Source organism: Nothoprocta perdicaria, unplaced genomic scaffold (genome assembly GCF_003342845.1).
Source record: "Nothoprocta perdicaria isolate Ctin4 unplaced genomic scaffold, notPer1 scaffold_55, whole genome shotgun sequence".
Taxonomy (NCBI): domain Eukaryota; kingdom Metazoa; phylum Chordata; class Aves; order Tinamiformes; family Tinamidae; genus Nothoprocta; species Nothoprocta perdicaria.
The window spans coordinates 1,576,714-1,589,218 of NW_020455810.1; positions in this window are offsets into that span (position 1 = coordinate 1,576,714).

The following is a 12,505-nucleotide window of genomic DNA, read 5'->3' on the forward strand; positions in this document are numbered from 1 at the left end:
CCATTTTAAGAATCTGTGAAGGCTCTGCTATTTAAAATAGGAGCTTCACATAAGCAGTTCATCTTAACGTTTGGTGTGGAAAAAGTTTCTAGTTTAATTTTCTCCCTTTTTACAGCCTTTCATTTGAATTGGTCATGCACATACTTCAATATATCAGTGACTTCCTTTGTTTTGACTAATGGTATATCTTACTTCCTACTGTATAAAAATGGGCTGCTAATATATGAAATAAATATATGAAGCTTCAATATAAATTAAAAAAGAAAACATAGACTTGTTCATGAGCATGCAGCATATTTTTATTTTTATATTGGTCTAATCAGAACCATTTCTAATCTAACCCTCACTTAATACTAACCCCCAATTTAGTATTAAATGGATGCTTTTCTTCTTAACCAATTAGTTATTTCACTGTCACTCTGCTGCTCTTCTTCTGGTGGTGGTTTTTAAATCTTAATTTTAACCAGCATTATCCTTCATGTTATAATTCTTCCTGTGCTACTTAGCTTTCCTTATTTATTTTTCCCTCTAGCTCTGTCTGCCTTACCTCTAGTATTCTCAATCTTTCCACAAGCCTCCGAGGCTGCTATGTGTCACTGCTTCTTGGCATCTAATGAGAATGACGAAGTAGACAGGCAGTTGTAATAAACATAAACACCTGTTTATAACAGTTTGTTTCACTTTAAATCTGTTAAAAATAAATATATTTGTTTACATTCCTTCCAGTCCTTTAATTAATATCTGAATGGTACCCTGACACACACAGAAAAAAAAAAAAAAAAAAAAAAAGAGAGAGAGACAGATGCATAATAAAGGAAAGAGAATCTGAGTTCCTCATCAATGAATAAGACTAGAATTAACTAAAATATTAGGGTCTCTAGGGGATGCACAAACATACTTATTTCATTAGTATTAAGTGGATTTAATGCTCAGTTAATATTTTGTTCCTGTGAATAGCAGAGACTTATTAAAATTAAAGTTGTTGGAGCATCTCTACACACAATTCCAGACTACTGCCTTCTGATAATAGGCATTATTTTTATAGAACAAATGATGAGCCTTCGGTTTGTAACAGCTCTTGGTTATTCTTTAACTATTCAGTTTCCCAGTTAGTTTCCTGTTTTCCCTTTACTAATTCTTACATTAGCTAGGATTTAAATCTATATCATTTGTGTCATTTATCCTGCACCCACAATGAATACTAGCCCTATTCAACAGTTTCACATCCCACTTAACTTAAGGATAGCCTCAGTTCCAGAACATGCCCTTTTAGGCTTTTGCAGTGATATCTGAATAGAGAAATGAAATGAAGAACAAGCTAGAAGTTACTTGTGGGAAAACAAAGAATTCCAGAAAGTATCCCTAGACTTGTATTCATGAGGATTCTTCTCTCTTTATCAGAGATTTACTTTTCCTTGTTAAAGAGAATGAAATTCTTACTCTCAGATGAATCTCTTCTACCACTGAATCCTGTAGACTGTCCCCTTCTGTTGTGTAATGCTTCTATATCAATGTATATAGTTATTGTGTAATTTTAGATCATTCTGCCCAAAGTAAATACTAGAATGCAGTTTTTTTCCTCATTATCTAACCCACAATGATAAAGAGTGCATTGTTTTGATCATCTGAGTTCAAATAAATAGTTCATGAATCTTCTAGTTTCTAAGACTACATCTAAAATGACACACATCCATAGCTGAAGATTGAATGACTTTTAAAATTTAACATTTTTATGGAATAGGAAAAATAGGAAAAAAAGTCACTGGCATAAGCAAATTAATTTTTTTTCCAAATCATCAGCTCAGCTATGTTTTTTATTTTTTTCTAGAATTTTCTAGTAGTTGTCTATTAATCCACAGATAAGTGTCAGACAGAACATAATGCTTTCTATTAATATACTTGATACTTCCTCAAACATAATGGTAATAAAAAAAAAACCCTTACAATAATAAATCCCGTTAAAATACAATGTGTACATGCATTTTTTTCATGTGTTTCGTGGCTGACATTATACTATCATTTTCCAAAGTACCTCATTTATATTTTGAGGAAAGGTGGTACTTCATAATCATTGAACCGAATTTCATCTCCCTTGAAAGAAGTTCACTTTAGGTAGTATCATCAGTCTAGGAAAAGAGTTCCTCAGAAAGAGAAATCGTAATTCAACTTCCTTCAAGGGAGATTAAATTTGGTTCTGATAAGTCTTTTATTTTCAACTAGCATCTTGCCTTTGAAAAATTCTTAATCTCCTCTATGATTGACATTACATTAATTTCCCTTAGTTCACTTCTAAAGATACACTGCAGAACACAAGATGACCAGGTGAACAAAGGTCCTCCCAACAAGAACAGCTATGATGCCACTTATCGCTTTGTGCCTACCATCAAGGAAGTATTTATGACTTAGATAAGCTCTTTCTGAATTCATTCTTAATCTAGACTGCAAAAATCATACATTAAGTATGTGATAGATTGCACTTCCTTGACAGAACCTGCAATAAGGATAACACGGTAGCTAGTGGTGAGAGTGGAAAATACATTATATTAACTTAACTTTTACTGGCTAAGTATTAAATGCAGGTGTAGTACAGAGCTTATTAAAAATTTGAAGGAACTCTGTTCTTTTCCTGTGAAATATGAGAGGTTTTTTGGTTTTTTTTTTTATTTCATTGGACATGACTAAGCATTTACACTTAACAAAGTGTAAAGAAACAAAAATAGAACCCTTCGTTAGCCTTCTATAGGTGCAAATTTTATAAGAGTTAAGACATAGGGATAGTAGGCATGCATGCATAGCATAAGCGTCAGATCTTGCAGAGTTTATTTATGGCAGGTGAAATGAAATCTAATAGTTACGCTTTTAGCTTCTTGCATGGAATATTTCTATTATAAATCTTTTTTAAAAATTGATTAATTTTCCTTACTTAGTGGTCCAAAAAAAAAAAAAGAAAAAAAAGAAAAGCTACAGATGCACAGTTGATAAATCAAGGTAATTTTACATTAATATTTTAATAAAATACTAAATATTTTTCTTTACTTATGTGCATTGGTAAATTTTTGATATGCATCGTACTCATGAACTGTGAATAAAAACATTGCCCTTACCTTTTAAGTTAATCAGTCTGTCAAAAATCATTGCAAAGAGAGATTAGGATTTACTATAGCTAGATAATTCCATGTTTTCTGAAATAATATATTTTTAGCTATCATTAACGCATACAACATAATCTAACAGGAATGTACGGAAATTAAGATATTTAAGTTAAAACAAACAAACTTCTTTCTCCCACCTGGGATTACAATCCGTAAGAGTATTTAAATCATTTTCCACAACCTGTTTTTTTGTATGCTGTAGCTACATAAAAAAATCTAATGAGGAATAGATTGGTAACCTATGTGTCCTAATAATCTCATGTATCTTCATTTTGCTGAAGATAAAATGTATTCTGTTACTATGTCTTCTTCAAATAATACATCAGCTGTCTATTTCATGTCAGATTAATTATACTTTGCACTGCTCTGTTATTCAATTACTATCATATCTCAAATAACAACATGTAGTTAAAGCACAAAGAAGAATTATAGGATTTCTTTTATAACTTCAATATGAAATGAACAGCCTCTATGGACTGAGAAATCACATTTAAATACTTATAGATTTTTCCTTCATGTTCCCCAGAGTACTAGCTAGAATGCCTCACATGAATTAGCAAATATGTAGCACTGTGTATTAGCATGATGTATTGCAGAGGGCAAAACAAGAGAGTAACTTAAGCAGAAGCCTTCAATAACATAAACTACTATAGCATTTGCAATAAAAGCAAGGTTTCTTACAAATGAATATGACACGTAGCACATTATACTTTTTGCCGTAGACTAACTTATCTTAATTTCAAGGTCAAAGACTTCTATTTCAAAAAAATATCTATTTATTGTTACCAGAAAAAAAGAAGTGGTGTATCAGCATTTGGTGATTGTTTAAAAAGATACTTACAGTTTGTCTGATTCACCATATATGAGAATAAATGCTGGACAGAATATGTTAATGCAAGGTAAATTTCCTACAAATTAGACATCAAACAAAGAACATCATAGTTACATCCCTCTAGAGCTGTAAAATTAGATAGTATGAATCAATATTTACACTGATTCCATCCGGCTTGACAGGCTCCCTCCATACCACACTTTTTTTTTAATCTGAGTGTCTGTCTTCAGATCTGACCAGCTCCATAGACACCATCTCCTTTTTGTTATCATCCCCCCAGATACCACCATCATTTCCTAGCTAGAGGCAGAATTATTTTTTTAAATTTAGGGAAAAATTGACGTAGCATTAATGCAGTCCATAAGAGCTATTTCCACACTTAGTGTTCTTCCTTTAAAACTTGTATTCTGAGATGACATTAGTATGACTGAAATATATTTGCTTATAGAAATGTTCTGCAGTGAACAGTAGTCATTATAAAGAAATCTGCTTTTAAAATTTTCTATGCAGCAATATCTTTCCATTGTTCAAAAGCAGCCTTGGAATTACTGCAGGAAAAGTAGTTCCAAAGGATTTCAGAGAAAGCTATATAAAGTTACATTATGTAATATTAAGTAATTTGAGCTTGAATAAAATCAACTTTAATCTAATCATATAGATCTATATGATTACTAAAAATCAGGAAGGTTCATCTTGTATTGCATTTTTTAAAATATATTACAGTATTTATAGATTTGGAATAATGGAAGTACCAGATCCTGAGGATTTCAAAATTTGGCTAAAGTTGTTTTGTGCTTTCTAGATTTTCATCTACCAAAACAACAAAAAAAATCAGTATTTATATTTCAGAGATGATATTATTAGGTGTATAATTTCATTATGATAATTATGAAAGATTACTAGTGTGGAGTATAGCATATTCCAGAAGCATCCCATATACTATGTTTGTGAACATGTGCACATTACAAAGTTGTTTTGCTTATGTTAAATATTTACCTAGGGAATATTTTGGTCAGGACCATTATAAATGCTAATACCTAGCATTTAATTTGAGTGAAGTGATTTGATGTGATCTCCCTTGAATTGATTAACTAAATCAAAATCAAAAATTGTGACATAAAAACATAGAAAATCCACTAATCAACATGTTTATTTTATATAAAATATCTATTCCCAAAGCATACATAAAAGGTCGTGACCATACCGTCCAATATTGTTGTATTTGCTATGAGGATTAGATTACACTTGTGAAGCTCACTTAAGTCACTTCAAGAGTATTATTACTTAACAAGAGCAGACCACAGGAGAGAGAGCACATTTTTGAAAGAGCAATTGAACACCACATAAAGAATTGCTCCTATACAACAAGAAAATCCCTGTTGATTGTTCACTTCAGATAACATCATACATGTTCACGTAACATCTTGCCTTGGCACTGTAGCTGAAAGCAATTACACCCTGGACTAAAAGAGCTTACTGTTAACAAAATCGTTTTGAAATGACTCAGCCTTTGAATTCCATCAACTTTCACTCTGACGCTCAGACCTTGATAAACATTTAGCATCAAAAACCTAAATTTTTCATGGCTCTAACTAAATCAGTTGTTGCACTGAAGCATGCCTGATCACAAAATGTACATCTTTACCACCATTTCCATGCATCTACAATAAACACATTTACAACAGAACCTTCAACATTCCTGAATTTATAATTGTGCTTCCAGGAAACTGTGCTTTACTCCATGCACAAAATTTCTTCTTGTTTAACCATGAAGGTAAAACTCAAAAATGACTATTCATGAGAAGGAACTCAAATAATCAATAAAAGATAAAAACAGTCATCTTGTGGCATACCTGATGGCCGTAAACAGATCCTCAAGGGAATACAACATGAACATCTCACAAATAAAAGACTGTAAACGATAATGAATTACCAATACCATTATGCCTTTACTCACCCTCTGACTCTTCCATGTTCCTCAAATATTTCTTCCCTGAGAGTAATTAAACTAGGTTCATTTGTATTAGAGGTTTTAAAAATGTGATCAAGTAATAACAATGAATGATTGGAATTGAAGAATCTGAACTTTACTATCAGAACCATGCATTTAAACATGCAAAGACAACAGAATGAATAGTAAGTGTAAAATATTATCTGTTTCTAGACTGAGCCTGTATTTCCAGAAAATACTTAACATGTTGAATGTCCCTTTCACTTAGAGTTAACACAGATTAAACTGCTTTTAGGACAGTTTTGTTTTCTGATGCGTTTACAATTGCCATGTTTTCAGTAGTTAACCTACTAAGTCATTTATGGATATAGAAAACCAGAATTACTGCAAAGCATGTAATGCTTTTACTAGTACTAGTGAAACAAAGAAATAACGCAACAAATGGAAAAATCACCATATGCTCTCAGACCCCTCTTGAGGGGTATTAAGGTGAACCTGTAGGTGAACCTGCAAAAGTGAAACTGCATATTGATATCTTCAATAGACAACTCTGTCCCAAAATATTTGGATTATACTATTCTCAAGCCAAATAATTAACAGACTTCCTGTAATACATTCTTTCCCAGAAATGCATACATTCCGCATATCATATCTTGATCAAAAGCACAAAGGAAAGATTATTAGCTCTCTGAAAATAAAAAAAAAAAGAATTTTTGTTTTCAGATTTTCAATGTAAGCAAGAATCCTCCCCAAACAGAATATGCACGTCATTACCAAATTTTCTTTTATGAACTATAGTATTGCATAAAACTTAATTGACAGTTCTTTCATTTTCTACATTAAATCTATACCTTATTTGAAAATAGGATTTTAACATATTTTAAATAGATAAAAGCAGACAAAACTTGGATCCCGAAGCAGACCAATGCTCACAAAGAGCTTTGAAATCACAGTTTGACTATTTTCTAATCTCATAAATTAAACAGATTTTTTTTGATTAATGTCAGTGAAAGCACACTCACATTGACATCAGTACTGTAGAATCACTCATGAGCTTTTCTAAGAAAAGTATTTAATATTTATGCAAGTAAATAGAAGCAAGTCTGATATGGAATATGCTGGAGGAAGATATGAATAAAAGGATTTTCAGGATTAGAAATGTAAACGTGTAGGTATTTTCAAGTTGCATTCTCCTATTTAAAATATTTGCAATAAAAATGTGCATAGGCAAATATTGAATATTGTTGACAGTAACATTTTAGAGTAGTCTTCATCCTTTAGCTTAACTCTGAGTTTAGTTGATCTCTAACAGTCATTCTACCTGCTTGATTCTATTAAAGTATTTTGTTTTCCCCTCAGGCCACCATGAAGATTAAATCTGGAATTTCCCTGAAGTTCTGATCACCAGGCAATGAAACTCCTGAAGCAAGTTAGCCTAAGAATTGAAGAAAATTACCTGGATATAAATTTGTTATCATCAGATGGAATCATTAGGCTAGGACTTCCCTCCAGTCAACTGAAATCAATAGAGAAAAAAAAAAAACAAAAAMAAAAAAAAAAAACAGGAGTAAAGAAGGAGTGATGCAGATGGACATTTTCTCCATTTGAGACAAGACAGACTGTGGAAAAGAACAGAGATAAGGCACAGTGGGAAGAACTGTTCTACAGACTGCAACTCGCTTACATGGATGATGATACATAAAATTACAGTAATGGGAAAGGAAAATGGATGAATAAATACAGATGTGTCATAGAGAGATATGACCAGTTTGTTCATTTTCCTTTAGAAAGGGAGTATCTCCTCCAGGAGATACAGCTTTAGAAAAGAGATTTAAAAAAAAAAAAAAAAAAAAAAGGAGAGGAAAAAAAAAAGAGAGGAAGGAAAAAAAAAAAAGAGAGTTACAATAAGGAGCTAGTAGACCTGAAGGCTGATGCCCAAGCTGCAGATTTGAATGGATGGAAATTTCCTAAGCCCCTGAAGGGACTATGCAAAGCTACATTACAATTTTGAAGTCAGGCCTGGAGGCAAGGAATCAGCCTGAAATGATAAAGGGTCTAAGAGGCAAGCTGGTTATAAGCCCTTTTTATTTTCATTCCATCACATCACCTAGCATTTTCTCTATTTAAAAAGAGATGTACATTAGCAGGAGCTGGCTTTTTAACTTTGAAATCTTGGTCTTCCTTGGGGAACTCATAAAAAGGAAAATACCCAGTTTGATCAACCTCAAAGATTTGGCAGACTTGGTATCCCATTACAGGGTATATTTCATAGGTTTTGAGGAAAAAAAAAAAAAGTATGTAGAATGATCAAGTGAGACTCACACAGGTAGACACAAAGTCTTTCTGTCCCTTTCCTGAGTTTCATCACTGTACTCACAAAACGATGCAGCTGTGCAGAGTCTGGAGTACGGTTTGAACTTTATACAATAGTCCAGGCAACTGAATTGGATTTGCTTTTGCTCATCTGTCTTCCATTTGACAGCTCTTTTCACGATGCTCAGAATCTTTTCCTCTTATCTTTGTTGCAACAGATTGTGACTACAGCTGCTGATTGATAGTAATTTGATGTGGTACCTGTGTGTTGTAATACCACTTCATAGGTGAGAAACGTAGTGTCAGTAAGACTTAACAGCATCTTAATGGATCAATATCCTTGCAGAGAGAAAATGCCATGAACATAGCCATCTTCAGAAACCAACAGGGCTTGAATGCCCACAGGGATCTCAGAGATTGCTGCATCAGGACATAAAGAGTGATGGGGTTTATTGAAATAGTAAGACACACTATGCTTTTCACTTTGCTAAACAGATTAGTGAATGATTTAATTCCTGTTTACATTTTCAGTCCCCTGTTTATTAACTAATTCTGTTTATAGAATAATTAGACAACCACTTAATTGAAACAGAAACAAAATTTAGTATATTTCTAAATTTGTAAATTATAATTGGGCTGGTTATTAAATTGCGTTTGCACAAATTACACCTCTTTATGTAGAAAAGGAAACATATCTAAAGGATTTAGTATTTAAAACAGCTGTGAGTGCATATGTCAGAGACAGCATGTGCCAGGAGCATGATTATTATTCAGGGGAAAATGAACATGTTCAAAAGAATTTTCATTCAAAAGGATTAAAAATAAGTAGATAATTCAGAGATTTGCACCTTTGAAAAAAAACTTAAAGATTTTTCCACACCTCATGCTCTGGAAGCAGAGAGATTTTGCCTGATTCAAACTTTTTTAATATAGCAAAATCCAAAGATGAAGACTTTTAGCTGAGAATTCACTATAGCATGTCCAGCTATTATTATTCGTGGATGATGTAGAACAAATGCTACTGACAAATATAAAAGAGAAAAAGTAGTCCGTTAGCAAGATCCTTTGCATGTTGGATTTTGTGATTCGGCATCAGGTATTTGAATTATAACCATGAATACAAATGAACATCCCATGAAATAATACTTGGAAATCCTTGTGTCCTAATACATTAGATTTTGGATTCAACTTTGGCTGAAAAAAAGTTTACAGTTCATGAAGATTTAGAGGACTCTTTTCATCACTCATATATGGAGACTTACATGTATTGCAAAATATATTTTGTCATTAAATATGTTCTTAGTAATCTCACTTCTTAAAGGAGTATATGAATGTCATACACAAAGCCAAAGTCTTTCCCTTATGTCAAATATGTAACCTGTTATAATACTAGAAAATTTCAATACCCATGCAAAGATTATTTTTATTACTAAAATAATTAGAGACTTAGAGGTCTTAGAGCTCAGTTATAGTTTTCTTGCAACATAATTCTCTATCTATTACAGTCAGTTATAATTAAAAATCTAGTATGTTTTAGTAATGTATCTAATTTTGATTTAGAGAATTCACTGTACACATAGGAACACTGTTCTGGTGATAAATTACCCTCACAATTAAGCAACTGTGCTTTAGTTTTTCTTTAAATTTCTTTCAATTTACCTGACGGGCACTGGCCACTGATACACCTTTCCTGTTTAAATTAGTTCCACTAGAATTAGGTATCTCCTATCTATATTGATAATTATAGACCAGGCTCAGGCCAAAGTATTAGTAAGTAGCAGGAAAGAACAAGAAACAGATTTCATGGTTTGAAGTTCAGTAGCTCTTTGCTTTAAAAGATGGTTTAAGTATATTTGAGTGCTGTATGAAGATATTCAAATAAAGTATACAAACCAGTTAAGTCACATTGTATTACAACTAATTTATCTCATTTGTCTTATACCAAAAGAGATGGCTATAGCACATTGAAGGCAGCAGCCATCCTAGAGACTGTTACACTAGAACTGCACTTTTTAGAAGCACATTACTGAAAGATGCATAAAACACTTTTTAAATTATAATTCCACTCTAAGATGTGTGTATGAATAAATATGACTTGGGACAAGAACAAGCCAATGTTTTTAAAATAAAAACAAACAGCTGTCAATTGTTAAAGCTCATGACAACCAGTATGTTTTGCTTGTAAGTCAGAATTTATATAGAACTTAAAATTGCACATCCATTGACATAAAAACAAAAAAAAACTATTAAACAGTAATGAACAAAAACCCCTAATTTTCTGATATTTTGCTTCCAATTTTAAACTCTAAAGAGTAGCATATATTAGACCTCAAAAAAAAAAAAAAAAAAAAAAACCCCTCAAAGCAAAATAAAACCAAAAAAAGAGCAAAAAGTAAACTAGAACTATTAGGTATTCACAACCTTATTTAACCAGAGTGAATTCAAAATAGCAGAGTAATGGTGAAATGATTAATTCTGGGCCTTTGTTCTTCAGGCAACAATGTCACAAGAATCCTATTAAACAAACAAACAAACCCTAAGACATCTTTTTTTTTATCATTAGCACTGTGATATATCACCAAGGAAAGTATTGTAACTTATGCAAAACCTCATCTGACTTTTACCTTATCTGAAATATCCTAAGATGAAATGAGCTACATTGATTTTTACCAGTGTGAACTCTGAATCACAAAATGAGCTGAAGTCTATGATCAGAATTGTCCTCAATAACTACTAACAAAAGAAAGAAAATATGATGAACCCAGGTAAAATAATTATTAAAATCAGTAGCTGAAAAATGTTTTCATTTTTTCATCATATATTACTTCATCATATATTACCTGTTAGGTTATCCATAAGACATTTTAAAAGGAATAAGAAGTAGATTAATTAGTAGAATAAATGAATTCATCTTCCAGATTTTGAGCAAAAACATTTCAACTTGAGGTTATTGTTATTTAAGACTTCTATTATTTTGTATAACAGAGACAGGATTCCTTCTATCTTCATCTAAATTTAGTTCTAAAGATTCTGATAGTAGAGGAAATCTAGTTTAATCTTACTGTTAATTTTACCTGTAAATGTACTCACACAGAATAACAGCATTACAGAACATTAACAAAACCAATAATGGGCATTCCCCCCAGAATTTGGGATCCCTAATGAGTTATAATTTAGATTCAAATGAGAAAAAAAATTACCATACCAACAGTTCTTTGAACACAGGTTGTTTTTCAAAATATCTTAACTAACCAGAATATAACTGGAAGTGAATTAAACATGTAAGTGCAGGAAATCAAATGCATTGAAATAAAACTTGCATGACTCCTCTTTTAAAATTTAAGACAGTTCTCTTGGAAAAGAAAAAGTTGGAATAAGAATTGATTTTAAGGCATCCTTTACTTTTTCTTTCTTATCTGGGATGGAAAAAGTTATACTGGTCTCTGGATAAAATGTCCCATTTCTTTGGAAACTTTGGAAAGTTCTTTGGAAAAACAAACAAAAACAACAATATAAAATATGATTCTTTCTGTTTCAAAATGGTATAACAAGACAAGCAGGGAAACTATTTTCTTTAGCTTTGTACATATTTTCTCACTCCCTTCTGCCATCACAATAAGTGTAATAAGGCAAAATATGGTTGACTTCTTGAAGCTGGTATAGAATAGATGTTACAGCAGGAAGTAATTAAACATAAGTGAAGATTATTGGAAGTGAAAATCACCATTCAAACAACAGGCAAGAGTACACTGAATAAAAAAGCAGTGTAATAATTCTTCCATGGATGAAAGTACCTAAGACCCTCTTTGATCAATTATTGAAGAAAATGTAATGCTATAGCAAGCAAAGACATTTCTATCAACAAATAATATCCACTAGTTTTAAGGAGCAGAAATAAGCAGCCATATTATCTGAAAACTTTGTTTTTCTCTCATTGATCAGTTAATGCAAAATTTTTGACCTTTTAAAGCAAATCTGAAGAGCAAATATCTCAGTGTTCCTGCTAAATGGAAGTTTGGACATTAGGTACAATTACAGGCAAAGGGCAAGGGAATTTAAGGTTTTAGTGGTTTGCAGCATTCATTGATCCACCAAGAAGGGATGTTTGAAGACAGAAGCAGTCTTTGAAAAGTTCTGCACCAGATTTCTAGTTCCACGCTTTGCTTGTATAGAAAAAAGACTGTAATAGTTTCCATTATCAGATATGCCTTTTAATTCTTTGAGATATCCCTTTAAGTCCCTTTTACTTAGTATTTT